The 17,736-nt window shown below is 38.9% G+C and overlaps 1 long non-coding RNA gene across 1 annotated transcript in view; it reads left to right on the top strand.

The window, feature by feature from the left end:
- The first annotated feature begins 5,521 nt into the window (after positions 1–5,521).
- LOC136010854 (uncharacterized) overlaps positions 5,522–17,736 on the top strand; it is a 43,732-nt gene continuing 31,517 nt past the window's right edge. The window contains exon 1 of the long non-coding RNA XR_010611034.1: positions 5,522–5,907. This is a non-coding gene — a long non-coding RNA (uncharacterized LOC136010854). The remainder of the gene's footprint in view (positions 5,908–17,736) is intronic.

The raw sequence follows: 17,736 nt of genomic DNA, 5'->3' as shown, positions 1-17,736 counted from the left end.
AATCTATCTTTTGTACTTCTAGTGTACTTAATGGTGGTAGCATATTTCTTAATAAGTTTAAGGTCTGTAATGCTGGTCACTGTCAGCTGGGGGTCACCTACCCGGCCACTGGTACGCATGACAAAGCTCCTGGTTAGATTCTGTCTGAGCCTGGATGAGGCATTTTCTACCTAAGGTCACAGAACTAAAATTGTAATAAAACAATAATATTGAATATTACCTTTTTAGGAGCATCATGTGAGCCAGTATCCCTTATACAGCTCTCTAAATACACCAGGAGTTTAATTCTAATCCAGAGGAAAGGGATGAATTCCCATTTCAATGAACTTTACTGGATGAATGCAAAAGCAAAGGCTTAGCTTTTGGCAGGCTACTTCCTATATTTTTTCTGCCTAACGTTAATGAGTTTGATATTAGCATAATATAACCACTGCATTTCATTTCTAACCTGAATAATTAAAAAAAAAAAAGAAAAAGCTGGAGGCAAAGGAAAAATGGGGGAAGGGGAAACCAGCTTGAAATGCAATCTGCCCTGGTTTCAACTCTTAAGTACTAATCTGTCTTGGCAAGCTGAGTACATTGAATTTGTTTGTGCTGCTGAATGTGTAGCACAGAGCACAGGTAAGTGGGGGGAAAAACACGAATTCCCACTTGCCCTTGAACAATTGGCCAAGCAGATCAGCCCTGATTCCTTATGCCCCGTAAATCTACACAAAGGTAGGCACAGGGGACAGCAGCTTCTCTAAATAGCTGAGAAATATTACTAACAAGAGGGCTTGAAAACACTGTGTGCCTGTGGGAGTAATGAAGTAATGCTAAAGGACTGAATTCCTCATGCTGCCTCTGGGTTTGGAAGACCATGAGGTTGAATATGATACTGTGGGAGCCACACTTACTCAGATAATATCTGTGTAGATCACCAGTATGCACAGGTTCTATACGAGCCTGATAGTAAGTCATGTCCTTTCTCATTACCACCACAGAAATGCACAATTACGAGTGCCACAGCCAGAACTATTAAAAAAAAAATCTCTTTCTGTCCGGTGAACAGTAAGATACAGCTATGGGGTCATCATACAAAAGCAATTCATTATTTTGATTAGTGTAACACTTAAAGGCCAGCTTGCACATTAACTATCTTAATTATCAACTACAACAGCACTGTGGTGTAACATTAAAAGTGCTCTAAAGGTTGCTGTTTGCTGACAGTGCATGACAGTTCTGCAGACCATAACACTTTCACAAATGCTCTGAGGCAGGCAATATATGTGGTTTTGGTTATGGTTGTTTTTTTTTCCTGTGTAGTTTGAATTAATATGAGTTTTTCTGAGGGAAGTCCAGATGGTTGGATTGTTATTAGTCGCTCACACATACAGTTGCCCTATAGAAAGAATAAAAATTTAAGTTCTGAGAAATAAAGATGATTTTTTTGTGTGTGTGTTTGGGGGTTTTGTTGTTTAGGTTCTTTTAATACTTTTTTTTTTTTCATCTGACTCCATCAATTTCTTGATGAAAATGTTTTCTCATTAATTTGAATGAAATTCTGGGGAAGCTGATCTAGCATTATTTAGTAATTGACCAGTTGCCTTCCCCACATATGGTCACATTTGTTGTCACTCTCTTCAGCTGCCTTTGGATGCTTTCCTGAAAAAGTTTTATATTTAGATACCCCCTTACCCCTTAAAGGTTAGAGAGAATTTGCCAAGAAGCCTCTTGCTTGTTTTCCTGCCCTCAGGCAATGGTCTGCCTCTGACTCCTGTGTCCTGCATCACCTCCTGGGACAACATCAAGTGGCCTTGTTTCCTTAAAGCATGGAGTAAATCCTAATGATGGATTTTTCTCTCTGAACCCAACCAGTGTTCTCTAGGTAGCCTCCCGCCCCCGTGGCTCTTTCATTCCCTCTTTTCTCTTGCAAGCCTATAGTCAGATAATTTTTTTAAACATCATTGCGAGGTCACACAGGCCAGTTAATATCTGCTAGTGCTACTGGCTGCTCCCACGGTCACATCTAGCTTTCTGCACCACATGTCCTGTAAATCCTTTTTTTCATTGATGACAGTATTTGAATTCAGAGTTTATTCTGTAGGTTTTTTAGTCTTGATGAGATTATGGAAGAGATTTTTCAAAGGCAGAAACAAGACTTTTATATCCAAGTCTCATTGGCATTCAGCAGGAATGGTTGGTGCCAGAAACATTTTTTGCCCTTGATAGTCGTCCCGTATTTTTTAAATAAAGATGGTACAAATAAAAGGTCCTTTCATTTTAAAGGAATTTCTACAGATCATAAATTGAGGCTTAGATAGGTAAACAATTTAAATCCAGTATGCTTTGTAGTGGAACTATGCCCCAGAGTGCAATGTGTAGTAACCCCCAGAGCATGCTTAATGCAAAAGTAGTCAGGGCCTTTGCTGATTTACTGCCAGATGTGCCAGACCCACAAGGATCTGCTAAGGCAGAGTGAGGAGCTGAGCAAGGAACTTGCTGGGGTGGGACAGAGTGAACAGACAAGGGACTAGGGAATGGCAGGTGTCCAGTGTGAGGAAATGGAATATTTATGGGAAAACCAGATGGAGAGGGGATCTCTATTCTTATTTTGCTTCTCTCTTAATTTGGGGAAGTATCTCCCTGAGTTACGGCATGACATAAAACTTGGCAGTTGTGGTGACTACTGTGTGAGGAGACTGCTAAAAATATCAAGCTTCCAGCAGATGAAAAAGCAATAGGATATGAGGGACCTAATCAGCTTTCTACACCTCTCACCTCCACAGATCGAAGTACTTAACTGTATACTATTCATTAAGTAAAATCCCACTGCTGAATTCTGTTTACCAGGTAAAGAGACTTTTTTGTCACTGTTCCAATTAATCGGTGTTTCCTGTGCACATGGAAAGAATCACTAAGCTCTGATTCATCGTAGCAAGTCCCCTGCTGTTGCAGATAATAGCGGGGGGGGGTCGGGGTGGGGGTGGGCATAACTGACTAATACGCCTTTAAATTCCATTTGGGTTATAAGCTCTTGAGGCGTAATGAATTTTTAGGTACTCTGTCATGTGTCGCAATGTCACATCATATAAGGTAAATATGATTCATGTTATCCAGCTTGATACATTGCCATGAGAATATGTTGAAGGGGCATTTTGTGCAGTGAAACAACCCATGTGAAGTGTTTTTTCCCCTGCAGTTTAGTGTTTCTGGTGGGAATGTTTGCAGGAGTGCAACCAATCCTTCCCATTTAGCTTCAGACAGAAGAATCTCAAGAGTCTCTTCACAGTCCCTTGACATGGCTGAGTGTGGCATGGTTAAAATGTCTACTGAAAGCAGTGTGGAAGTGGCAAGTTTTGACCCTTAGGAAGACAAAAATATAGCTATTTTAAGAAATAGAACCTATTAAATCCCTCTGGTAAACAGCAGGAGTTGCAGTCTGTCAGTGTCTCCAAGTCTCTGAAATCTGCTGAACCATTTGGCACTGCCTCAGAGTTGAAAATGTTTTTTCTTTTTCATATGATAATAAGAAAAGGGGAGATTTTGTTGGGGTTCTTGTTTTCTGCTTTGTGGTTTTTTTTTTTTTGTTTTTTGTTTTGTATTTAACGTCAAGGAGACACCTCACAGTAGTAAGAAGCTGTCCCATGCAGACATTTTTTCCACTTTTGCTTGCCAGGTAAACACCACTGTGATTTGCTATTGCAGCTAACAGGAGGTAAATAGGGAAATAAGGCGGCATTTCAGCAACCAGGTCACTGTTATCTTTTACAAGTAGTGGCTAAAATAATTTACAAAAAAAGAAAACCAAACCTCTCTTGCATAAACTCCTGGAACAATAGATCGCTATTTCCTCACCCTTTTCGGTGGGGGTGGAGTTGCTGAGATGGAGCCGATTACCCCAGCTGCAGGGCAGTGTGGCATTGCACAAATAACAGAGCACAGACTGTGCTTTCCAAGGAGAGCCTTTGGATTGTTTTGGAGTCCACCAGGAAGTCAACTCTGCCCTGGTTTCCGATGCAATTCAATAGGCTATTTTCCAGAGATGTCTGGAGCCAGAATAAAACATGCTTGATAGGGCTGTTGAGAATATTCCCATGATTATAAAACCACAGAGGGAGAACTTGTTTTGGGAGGTGCACTGACAACTAACGACAAAACAGTGTATGCATTATCAAGCAGATATTGTGTTCTTGAATAAAGGACCAAAAATGCCTGGGCCCACAGGACTGCTTTCTGCTTGCAGTTATAAACAGACTACTCCTACTGAGTTCAAATATCTGCATGTAACTTGGAGGAGAAACTCCAAGTTTCTTCTCTGAGGTGTACTTTATTTATTATTAATTCTCTCTGGCCCTCCACATGTTAAAACTCACTTCTGCAATGAGTTCACTTCTTTGAGCTTGACTGTAGCCTCGTGCACCTCCAAGAAGGGACGCAGTGTGAAGAGCTTTGGCTTCTGAACTGTTATCTGATCTGGTTACAGGAGAGAGGATGGTACTTGTCCTTCTGGCACCACGCCTCCCCTTCCCACATGCTTCCCCTGTAACAGCACGAGAAGCTAGTGAGGCACCACTGCTATCTACGCTGCCCCTTCTCACAAACACCTTTGTCACACAGCATGGTCACAGCCTCCTCTCTCACTTGCTGTCCTGCCCTGGAAATTCATATCAACCTCTGAATATCTGGGAGACTCAGACTGATCTTTTTTTCTTTCCCCTGGTGTTTACTTCTTTGGTTTATAATGCTTCCTGCCAGCAAGCTGATACTGCAGTCAAAAGGCTTTCAGGTATGACTAGCTAGCCCTTGCCTGGAGTGAATTTTTGCTGTAATTGTCATGGAGGCATCTGGATGTGAATAGATCCATCTGACTCAAATGTGGAAGTCTTACCTTGTTTGTTCACCTATGTGAGCTCCACTATGTGGCTCCACTAACTACTGCTCATTAAGTGCTCCTCCTTTGGACTGAGGCTAACAGTGAGTTCAAGTACCTAACACATTTTCCTTGTGGAGGTATTAATGTATCCCGAAATCCTACTTCTTCGCTCCTTGGGCACAGAAGAATTTAACCATTGCAGGAGCATTTTGTTCTTCTGTACACGGTGGCTGAGAGGAGGAGAAGAATACAGAAACATTTAGGAACATTTAATCCTGAGAATATGATTCCATAGTACTTGGCAATGTTGCCAAACAGGAAGAATGAGGATATTCAGTTAATCTGGTTATTTTAGAGAAGGCTTCCCTGCAGTAGAGTGGACCAGGATTGCTTAGGCAGCTGGAATACGAATTAGTGTCTGTGAAATAACTTGGAAACTCTGGCAACAAATGAAACTATTCTAAATTTCAAGTCTCGTCAAGGACATGTGCTACTCCCACACTGAATAGTGGTCATGGAAAGAAAATAAAGATCTGGGGCACTCATGTTCTTTATTGTGCATGATGCTGAACATGGCAAATAAAAAATCCTACCCCCAGCTGAAGCAAATGATGCGATTCTGATAGACTTGCTAGAGATGACATTGCACTTGCTGTTTAACATTTCCTCATCTATCTTTTTACCAAATCACTTTGCAGCAAAATGTTAGACTGTTTCACACTGACAGTTTTTAATTAGGAGAATCTGATCAGCGCAAGCATTAGTTCCAGGAACTCTTGGTAGGAATGAAAAAACCTGTCTGTTTCTTCAGCTAAGTACTTTTAACAGGGCTCTGTGGGGGGAACCTGCTTCTGTTCTCACTGAAACAGGGAGCAGTTCTCCTGAAATCAACTTACTGTCTGTTGCAAAGATGATTGCAGCAGAGCAAGAGCACCTTTTTAAGACTGCTGGCATATGGGCAACACAAAGGAAGCTTCACATTGTGACACTCCTAAAGGAAGAGGCAAGAGATTCAATGGCTGTTTTACGGATCTCACAGCTGGACTACTAAGGTAGGAAGCGTAAGCAAGATATCATGTCACTCATAAAAGTGGAGAAAAGATGCTTCTCTCCCTGTGTGGAAAAGCTGAGATACTGCAGTACTTTTCTAATCCATAACTTCATATATGGTATTTGTGAGCTTCAGCCTAACACCCCCCCCACCCCCCCCCCCCCCAACATAAAAATGCAGTGTGTGTGTTTGTGTTTAGATTACAAAGGAATTTCGGATGTGTATTTTCTGCCAGCACACACCCTTGGTGCTGTGCAGCTTGACTGACTTCTGACTATCTAAAAGGAAAAAAAAATAAAAAGGTTGCTTAAGGGTTTAAAGATTAATAAGTGTGGCAAAATCTTTCATAACTAGGCAGCAGTTTCAGGCCTCGGTGCTCATGTGTCTGATTTTTTTTCTTTTCTATAATTTTATTTCAGTGCAGATGGGCGTGGGGTGGAACAACAGTGTCTGATGTCAGGACAGAGATTATCAGTAGAAATTAGTCAACCTTTCAGTGTTCTCACAAAGTCACAGAAGAGTCTTTTGCTGTTATTTCCATGGCACGATGATGAGCAACCCCAGCTGCACTGTTCTGAGTTGTGCAGATATACAGACTCTAGAGGAGAAATACTACTATGTTTTTTTCAGGAGGTTTCAGCATATGCAGTGTAGTCCAAGTAATATCTGTTACTAAATCCAGATTTGGATCTTGCATTATTTGAGAACAGAAGAGACTTCTCTTTCCCTTTATCAGTTGTATGTATGGGTTTGCACAGATACATACACACCTCTGACATATATTCGCTGACTGGTCATGTACTCTACAATTAACACGCTTTGCTCCTAAATTATTGGATGTCTCTTTGTCTTCCAGCACCTCTCTGTTTTCTTTCAAAAGAGCAGTAATGCCTTAGAACTGTCAAAACCAAACAAGTTTTCATTTATGATTTACTGTTTTGGTTGAGGGATATAATAGCTAGAATTCAGATGTGCTTTTGATCTTTTTTCTTATAGAAAATGCAAAATTTAGAAAATAGAAAAATTATTTTAAAAATTGCCTCAAAACATCCCTCATGGCACATTGCTGACTTTTATATTTAAGAGGTTTGCTTTTATTAAGCAAATACAAAAAGGCACATTGAAGAAGCATAATACTAGTACTCAGTTTGTATCTCTGAATGCTGAAATTAAGTCTGTTCAGGGTTTAACAAACATCCACCTTCAAAGATATCAGTCTGTTTGAACTCAATTTAATCTACAGTAGTGTACAGGGCTAATGCATATGGAAGAAATGTCTGTGCTTCTCCATATTTAAAATTATATAATATACAAAGGCTCAGTAGCTTTTATGTTGGCCAATTCAGTTGCCAATCAGAAATGTCACAGAAATCCTGTCCTGAAGAAATCTAAGTGTCTGTAGTCAGTTGAACTCATGATACTGGATGAGAGGCATAATTTCTGGATTTGGCTGAAGTTAGGTATATGTTCATGTTGCAAGTATGTACACTAAAGTAATGTTAGAAAGAGATCAGAGTGAAAATATGGCTTGAAGGTTAAATGAAAAGCAATGGCATTAATTTCTCTCAGACTGTTGTTAAAGGTCTTTGAGAAGGATATATATGAAGTCTCCTAATGCAGGTTATGGTTGCACAGGGAGATGGGGAGGAGGAAATTGAAGATGATGAGGAAGGGTGAATGAGCTAAATGTGATACAAAAGAAAGCTGAACAGTGAAATTTTTAAGTACATTTACTTTTGCAGAGATTTTTGTTTGTTTCTTTTATAATTCCTGTGGATTAATAAATTTGCTACATTGATGAAAATTGGGTCTCTTCTACCAAAATAGTACTTCTTGGGGTTTTGGGTTTTTTTTTAATTATGTATCAGAAGGATTAAGCCAGATCCTAACACTATCCCATGCAGTTCTGTGTGGATTGACAGGCCTGCATTTGGGCCTTTGTATTTGAGCATATATTATGAAGTTCTTTAGGTTGGGCAATATATGTGGCATAGCCACTGAAAAGCCTGTTCAGGAGAGAGAAAAGAGATCTGATTTCATGAGGAAGGTGAGGATGAAGGTAATGTTTTTCTGCAGAAGAAGGTGTGAAAACAAATCTTTTATGGGAATGGTACCCAGGAGATAGTGGGGTAGGGAGCAGGGTGGAAGACAGGCAGGATGTTCTGCAGCCAGTGCCAAACTCCCCATTGGTCCCATGATGGTGCAAGGGGATTTCACAGCAGCCTGAGCAACTTCTGCAACCTCTTCTTCCACCTGTCTGTTTAATGCAAGTTTGTTTTATGTAGGGATTTTTACCAGCTCCTTTCATGCAATTTACATACCTATTAGATTAGGTTCAAGTTTCATTTGCATCCATACGGTAACCAGATGGCATGGATAAACTGTCCAAGCCTACATCCTATTCTGCACATTAATTAAAATCCGTAGCAGCTTAGCTGAGCATGCTGGTTGCCTGGCTCGTGGCTCCTACCACTTTCTCAGCATCACTACCTAGCCGTAAAGGGGAACATCTCTATTAAAAGGTACCTTTCTCTAATTGAGGGTGAAGTGTCCCAGCCACAAAGAAGGGATGCTACTGTGCAGAAGATCTGTCTCCAGAGCTGGATTATTCAGTACAACATTGGTCCCTAGATTTTTTATTTATTTTTTTTTTTAACTTTGAAATCCTGCACTTATTCAAGAAGCTCAAAGTGTTAGGAAAATGCTTCATGTTTCAGCAAATGTACAAGAGGTTCAGGGAACTGGCTACCACATTAAACAGTTACCCTGTGGCCTGCACTGTTAAATGAAGAGGAATAACAGCAGTTATTGAAACTTGTTCTACTTTGTCACAGAGCTACTGGAGCTGCCTGAGCAGCATTGCTTGCTTTTTGGAAACCCTAGAGGAGAATATGACCTAGGAACAATCATACCTTTGTAGTCCAATTGTTCCCATGCTTGCAAAAAAAAATAAAAAGTGAAAGGAAAAAGTGATCAGGGTAGCAATATTGTACAATGTGGTTTTGTTTTCAAGCTACTTGGAAAGTCTATATACTGTTACATTGCTTTCAGACACAATAAAAGGCCAGTTATTAATCCTGCAATTACCCAGCCTTATCACTGCTATCCACACAGGCTGACTGTGGCTGGATTTCTAGATGATATTGTTCTCATTACAGTGACCAAAGCAAAATTTAATTAGAGACCCATCTCTCAAATGGACAAATGAAAAATATAAGGATTAGGAAATTAATCCTAATACTTAATTACATTAAGGTATTTTGCCATTCTGGATGGGGGAGTTTTGATACTCTAGGCAACTCCCTCCTGTCAATTCACTTTTTAGTGGCTGCAAAGCATGACTACGGGGATAGGGGGAAATGTTGTTCATGACATTAAAAAGCATATCCTTCCTGTCAGCTCTGAGCATGGAACAGGAATATCTAATCAAAAGAGTTTGCTCTGGATAATATCAGTTCCTGACAGAAAACTCTAAATCCACATTATAGGAGCAAGCCAAAATGATCTGCAGGTAACAGAAATGGAAAAAATGAATTGATAGGGAGATCAGACTGTGACTAAATGGAAGCAAGGAGGCTGAAAGGCAGCATTTTAATAAGGAAGGCTTTTGTACAGTTTTTAGGTACAATTGGGCAGATTTGTATGGAACAATTTTATCCTGCAAACCATTTAAATTTCATTGATAAGAATTTACTTCATTGCTTCATTTAGAAACTTCGCTGTGGGTTTTTTCCCCATTTGTATAAAAATAAGAACCATCTGTAGGAAAAAGAAAAGAAAAAAACCAACCCAGAAAACCCCCCCACAAACAAAACCTAAACATAACTTGTTTGTGTGACTGCTTTGCTGTTATTGTTTAGATTTCTAGGAAACAGATGCGTGTTTTTCGTTTGGGGAAAGCATACATCTGTTCTTCCGAATTCTCTCCAGAAATCCTTAATTTTCCAGTAAGAGCTTATTCAGTTGCATTTGAAAACAAGAAACTTTTCCCTCTATCATCTGTGTGCACACAGACATGTTACAAAGAAAAATGGTCATTTTGAGACAGTGAGGAATTGTTTTCTCAGCAAATCTGTAAGAGTTTGCAAAGTGCTGTGTAGTAATTTAGGTTAGAAGAAGAAAAGAAGGTAGCAACAAATTTACGTCTGTAACCTGTGAAAGGATATCTGAAGCATTGGAGGTGTTTCAGTCTCATGTTGAAGAGTGGCATACAATTTAATAAGGCTGAAACCAGCAAAATTGTAAGGATGTAATTCCTGTCTACAAATTGCTTAAACTGTTCAATGGAATTCTATAACAGGGATATTATTCTATGTAATGGTTTAAATATTTTGTAGGTTATCATTCTCTGTTAAATTTACAGGTTTGCTCCAGAAGGCGAAAAGGGGAAGCCATTTCATGTGTTAGTCTACTTCGGGATCTACTTCCAAAAAATTACATGGTATATTTTTCAATTGCTTCTTATATTGAGAAGAAATAAATACTACAACATAACTTGTAATAGCATGTGACTCATGTTCTTATGTGCCTATTTCAGGGTTTGGATTAAAGTATCTTCCAGTAACGTATCTTCCTTTCGCTAGAGGATTTTTATCTTCAGCTGAGGAATGGAAAATGAAAAAAAAAATGCATAGTCAGTAGTCAAATCTTAGTGCAGAAGAATCTGAGTACATCAAGAAGAGTAACCCTATTAACTTGTTCCCCTTGGGGAGAAGATCCTACAGGAGTGATGCAGTTTGGAAATAAATTTGAAGCAGGTGGACAGAGCAGCAGGAGGGCAGTACCAGGCTAATACAGCAGGAGGGCAACACCAGCCAGTTAGAAAAAAAATGAACTGCGTGAACTGTAGGGGACTGCATATTAGAATTGCCAAGCTGAATATTTCCGACTGCATATCCTAAATAAATTAGAGCAGCACAGAAATGTGGGCAATGATAGCTCCCCACATGGCACAAATAGCAACTGAAATGAAAGCTGTCCATGTGTTCTCCATTAAAGCTCTGAATGTTCAGGTGGGGTGTCACTTCAGTCCCATTTAAACCTATTGCTATGAGCTAGCCCTGTGGATAGATGTAAATGTCCCTGTTGGTATTTTTTAATGATACTGCTGGTATTGTCTACATAGCAGTGAATTTCTTTCACTGTGACAAATACAGAACCCTTTGCTTTATGTTCCCCTCTAAAGCCAGTACTGGTGCTGTGTGGTGGTGGCTGTGTGTGACTGCTAAGAGATGACAGCACAGTAGGGAGGTCAAGGCTTCCTGGAGGAGCAGTGAGGAGGGAGAAACATCCCTGGATAAACTAGAGAATGAAAGAGCTCTGCCGAGTTCCTGCCACAGCTTGTCCAGTTGAGCCAACCTGCAGCCTTCAGACATCTTCACTCAGGTTGTGCCAGAGACTCAATGACTCAATGTTTCTCAGTGAGCAGTGGATACAAGTAGATGCCTTGAGTTAAAAGCGAGCACCTAAGTGGCAATACAAGACTGGGAACTTCTGTGTAGTGCCAGCCTAATCGCTAATATTTCAGAAAGGGGTAGAAGAGATGGCTTTCTTAAGCCACCCTGCTATGGACTTGACTTGAAATACCCTGGCCTTGAGCGTACTACCAGAACGGCACTTGGAGTAGGGCTGATCCAGTCATCCTCAACATTTATCTTGCCAGAAAAGACCCCAGCTCCCTTGATCTGTCATGCTAGCTCGTGTATAGCTGCTTGCATTAAAATACATTACTTTGTTCATTTATCCATGCTTCTGTTGCTCTGCTTCTGAAGGTCTGTAATGTTGGCTGGTGCTCCTTGGGCAGCCGTCGGCAGTAACTCTGCCTGGATGTTGCCCACCTGCTTGTCTGTCCATAGATGCCTGATGTGCTGCCTGCTGTCATTCTGGCTATATCTTTTCTTTCTGCGGCAGCTGGACTGAGTGTAGCTTGATTTGTTGCATGCAGTGCATTTCCTCCCCTGACTGCATACCTTAAGCTACAAATTACATTCTGAATTTTCCATTCCACATGGGTGCAAAGCAAAGCCTGTTGAATGCAGCAGAAATCTCCTACTGATTTCAAGGGAACACTGAATCATATCCTGAATCACTGATGCCATAGGGCTCACCATAAAGTTTAGCTCTTTGCTCAAAATACCACACATCTGGGAATATTTTCCAGCAAATTATATTTTCCTAGATATGTCCTTGCTCCCGTACTGAGGTTTCTTAAGACTTCTGCTTCTAGGTCTCACTTCTTTTGAATGCCACTCTTGAGAATGTGTCTTTAACAATTTCAGCCTGACAAATGTTCCTCCTCATAAAGCATACTGGTCTATATTTCACTTTGCTGGAGTGCAAATGGCTTCCTGCTGCTGAAGAAAGTGCTCTTCCAAGGAAGACATCCCTTCAGTCTCCTGAGAATGGATCTGAAATTTTTAAAAAGCAAACTTCTCTGTTGTAGCTTTTAAAAGTTGCTGAAGTTTCTAGAGATCCCTGGGGCTCCTCTCTCTCCTCCCAGTAGATTCCACAAATCAGTGAGTCACTTCAGCATTTTTTATTCTCTCTTTATTCCACTGCTTCACTGAGGAGCTTGATACACAGGGAGAGTCTGCTCACAATTGAGTCCCCAGTGGGTAAAGGTCCTTTAATAGTGTTTCTTAAATAATTACAGGGTTCTATTATACAGTCTTGTACCATGTGTGCCTTTGTAATGCCTTCCTGTGAAATTCTGTGTTAAGTTGTGGCGTGTCAACAACTGTCTTTTAGCCATGCCTCCAGAAGAGGTTTAACACTAAGCTATAAAACATAATTTGAAAACTGACAGGCATTTTAATCTAGAGCTGTGCTTCTAAAACTCTGATGTAATGAGTGGCTGTGATTAGGTTAGAGGAGGACAGCAATAGAGATGTCATACAGATTTAGGTATTTGTTTTCTATTTCAATAAAGTAAAGAATATACGACCAAAGTTAATTCATCGTAACACCAGCCTTGGAGGTTTTGGGATGAGTTCTTTCAAGGCTGGAGGAGGGCAGAAATAGGATGCCACGATAAAGCCTCAGGATGTGTTCTGGGGGCTATCAGGCAGAATAAGTGGGGCAGAGCAGTTTTGTGATGCTGATGCCATGCACAGACCCCAGCTCCTCCCATGTTGCAGCAACACAGCCGATGCAGAAAGCAACTACACTTGCAAAACTGTGGTGATTACATTACATTCTCAATTGGTGAGTGTTGCTTCTCAGCAGTCTCTGTTTTCAGATCACCTAAGTGATAAAATAAGTTGTCTAACTAGAAAAAGGCAAATCTTATTTACAAATAACAGTAACGAAGTTTGAGCCTTTAAGTTTTCACAAATAAAATAGTATCTAGCAACTGAACATAATAGGGATGATCTATGCTAAACTAATTTTAGGTTTATAAAAGCCATTCATGGCCACTTGTCATTAACCTTCCAGCAAAATCAATATGGACTTCTGGCTTTTGCTCCAGTACCTGCTTTGTTACTTTTAGGGTACACCTTGCCACCAGGTCATGATTCTAAATGTTTTTTTTTTAAAGAGACTGGTGCCAACTGTCATTCATGAGCTCTGGTTGTCAGAAAGTCTCAAATTTATCTATTCATTTAGTTATTATGATGCTAAATTAAATGTGGCTTGGTCTATGTTTTTTTTGTTTTGGTTGGTTTGGTTTTTATTTTGGTTGAGTGGTTGGTTTGGGGGTTTTTGTGCACTGCAAGGTTTTGCTGATATGTTCATAACTTTAAAAACTGTGGCAGTGAATATTTTGTCCGATAACAGTCTCAACTGATATTCTCTCTTTAATATAAGAAGCACATAAAAAAAGTAAGCTTTCAGAGTTGGGCTGTTGTGAAGCTGATCTAGGGAGTAAAGTACTTACAGGATAGATTTACTGTTGCTCATTAGGTAACAAACAAGCTTGCACTTTTCATAATTACAAGGGGCTCTGCAGAGTGTGTCACTTCCTTCACAGGAAGGAAGTATTGAACAGTTTGAGTATATTACCCCAGGAGCAAGGGTCAGCTCTGCCAGATTATTTTGAAAAATGGTGGTTTGTAATACTGTGGACACAAGGTCTAGATCATCCAAGCCAGCTAAGAGAGAAATTTGGTGGTATACTCCCAAGACTAGACTAAAGAAATAGGATGTATTTAAAACCAGAACATAGCGAGTTAACAACAGAACATACCAAATTAAATACAACAAAAAACCCAAACAGGTTAAGTGGGACCTGCTCCTTTTCAAAGAGCTCCTAAAATGTAGTGGATGATTGAGGTATAGGAAACCATGGTCCCTTTCTTCAGCCATAGGTTGACTTTATCACTTGAAAAATATACAAAATTCAATGTAATTGAAGTCAGGTTATAAGTAATTTATGTGTGTATGCTAATATGGAAATCAACCTTTCTGAAACTATTATTTTTTTTTTTAAAAAGAACTTCTGCAAAAATATTAATTCAGTACTTTAGGAAGAAGTATTGAATTTTAAATAGGCAAACAACTTCAAAGTCTGTTTTATTACTGGGTTTAGATAATTCCCCTTGTTTTCTAGGTATTCCCACAATGACAAGAGAAGAAAACAGAGGTGCAGTACAATCGCTGACAAATAAGGAAAAAAAATCAAAAGTAGGGCAACAAGTCTTATACACAATTGATGAAAAATTTACCTGCTTCACCTGGTACTTCACTATTGACTTTATATAATGTGGAAAACAATCATAACAGAAATAGTAGTATACAGTATCAGTAACTGAAAGCACCACAAATTGAGAGCAAACAACATGAAAAGAGAAAGTCACCAGTCCAGTCAGTCAATAAAGTTCACAATTTTCAAGGACCATGCTTGAATCACTGTTATTAATCAGGTTCCCAATTTACAACAGATGATATTGTGCAGTTGGTGATTGATAATCCTTTCGGGCGTAATGTCGGTTCTTCCTTGAACCATGAAGACACAGTTTGTGTGTGTTTGAGAACTCATAGATTGGTGAGCTCCACAGTTCACCAGCTGCCCAAATTACTTTCTATTGAAAAAAAAAAAGCTTTTATTTGGGGAAGGGGAGGAACTAATTCATCGTATTTCTCAGTTATTTTCTTTCCTTTTTTTTGAAGATATGGACGTGAATTTGCAACACATTGAACATAAACATAAAAACTATTAGAAGCAATTGTTCTATAATAAAACATAATGTTGCTAGAGCACAAACATCTGTCACTCATACAGACATCATCCTGTAAACCCATCTAACTATCTCTGTTTTCCTTTCTGATTATACAGAGGTAGTTTGTGGCATGACAGTGATTTGAATGACAGACATCCAACCTGGAACATCGCTTTGCATACTCCTGCTTGTTTGCAGGGCCTCCTCATGTTTGAAAGATTTAAATTTTAAAATTTGTTTTTATTGACAAAAAGAACAACAAGGAAAAGGTTGTTACCTTGGAACGCAAAGTTACTGTGGGGCTCTGGCTTTCATAAAGCTTTACCAAGTGTTTAAATTGACTTTTTTTGTTTCTAATGAAAAAGAGCTTGAATTATTTAAATGTAGACCGCATTTTCTATATTAGAACCATACTATACCAATACAACAGAAGAGGCAAGACTCAAGACACAGCTTAACTTAATCCCCTTCCTCCCATACCTTAATTACAATCTTCAAAACAGTTATATAACCCCTATATTAAAGGCAGATTTTTTCCCCTATCTTCCTATTATGTTATTGTTAGATTTCTGGAATGCAACTTTAATAAGTTTAATCAATGAGATTTTAATTTTTCTAAGTATCCTCAACACCATAATCAAAATTAGCTAATTATTTAAAACTTCTAGACACAGAACACTGGAGACTCCTGCATTTCAAGATAGTAAAATCTCTTTCTGCCTAAAATTGTTTTAAACTTTTATTATACATCTCTTATAACAATTCTGACATGCCTGTGAACAATCAGACAATTTTGTTTGTGGTTTGGGCATGACAAACTGAATATTTAAATTTCCAGTCCTATTGGACCGTATCTGTAGTTTCTCTGTAGTGTACAGATACAACGGGTCACATATCCTGTATAAACAAAGCTTTCTGACCAAAGATCTGCAATGTAGGAGAAATATGTTCCTTTGCCAATAAAACCATGCTCTCTCTCTAATGATACCAATCTGTAAGTTGGCATTTTGCATTATGTGCTTATTTGTCAAGCAGTAAATTGATTTGTTCGAGTGAGAAAGAATAATGTGGAACCTAGTAATCTTAAACTATTGTAGTGTATGACAGAAAGGTTTAGGTTGCTTATTTTCCAAAGGCCATGCTCTCATTTCAAATCTGTGCTCTTTGACCTGAAATCAAAAAAAGGGGGGAAAGAAAGGTAATTCCTACCTGATCACTGTTTCCCTGCCCTGGGTCCTCTAATCTGGTATCCATCAGGCAATTGGCATGGTCAGCTGACTTGCTGTCACAACTGCATTCATTTTTTCTCTTCTACTTGTGGCTTCCTGCAGAGGTAGCCTGTGAAGACCAAAGAATATTAGGTGAAGTGTTGGTGAGTATCGTGGGAAGGATCATTTTTTTTACAAGGTAGGAGAGAAAGCTGTCTCAAGTAAAGTTACGAGGGAAAAAAATAATTACATGATAATAATGTTTAATCAATTTTAACTATTAGGTTCAAGTTAGAGATTCAGTCTTTATATGATGAGTTAGAATATTTAATCATAAACATTTGTCCGGAATACCAGACTAAGAAATATTCGTAACTACATTTGACTATACTTTCTTGTCATAATCACTGATTCTTTGATAACAGTGCTCCTTTTCACAGAAATAAAGTTTGTCTTGAACAGTTTTTCATTTTGAAACCTGTGTTGCCTTAAATCAGGTACTAAATTATTAGTGTCTGATACTTTCATAGTAATAATAAGGCAGCCTTCCCCAGTGACTTCCCCATCCCAGATTTCACTGATTTATGGCAAGTTCTGTAGCACAGGTCTATGTCATATCTATTACTTATTTTATTTATCTTATATTATTATTACTGTTGTAATACAGCATGGAGTATCTTGTTGCAAACCTTGTGGACACTGGTTAAAAAAAAGAAAAAAAGACTGTCCTTTCCTTGCTAAGTTTAAAATTACCCCATGCAACGATAGAAACTATGTGAGGAAAAGTAAAACCATTGCAAGAAATAACAACGTAATAGTGAAATGATTATGCTTCCCATCAGTGAGGTAGTCCAAAATGTGAAAATGTCATCAGGTATCTTGGAAAAGACATTTTTGAAATTACAGCTAAATCTATACTGCATCCAACAGAACTACCAAAAATGAGATGTGCTATGACTCTGTACAGAGAAAAATGAGGGTCTCTTAAATATCTTCTAGTCTGAGGGGGAAACTATGGAACTGCAATTTTGTGATAGAATTAAACTGCTCCGTTTCCTAATTATATTACAGGCTTTATCAGAGGAATGGCTAAACGTCTGCTTATTAGTCCTGATCTCAATCTTTATCTCAGGAGACTTTTATCATAATGAGTGTTAATTCTATGAAATTAATTGAGAGGTTGTTATTTTCATCTCTAAATGGTGTATACTTTTGATTGACTGGTCAATGACAAGTCTCTTCTCATTTTCCACTATAATAAGGCTATGAAAAGGAAAAGAAGTGGAATAGTTGGCCAATTAAGTTATACAATAATGACAAGGTCAAGCCAAAGAGAGTACATTGTGGTAGTTTACAAATTACTAAGACATTTGGGTTTTTCATGCTCCTGACAGAAATTGTAATGAAAATAGAAAGTGACACATGAATCCATTAACTTGACAGCACAATAAAAGGGAGGAGAAA

The sequence above is a fragment of the Lathamus discolor genome, chromosome 3, assembly GCF_037157495.1.
Source record: "Lathamus discolor isolate bLatDis1 chromosome 3, bLatDis1.hap1, whole genome shotgun sequence".
In the NCBI taxonomy this organism is placed as follows: domain Eukaryota; kingdom Metazoa; phylum Chordata; class Aves; order Psittaciformes; family Psittacidae; genus Lathamus; species Lathamus discolor.
The sequence above is the reverse complement of the archived record's forward strand: the minus strand, read 5'-3'. Positions and strand labels throughout refer to the sequence as shown.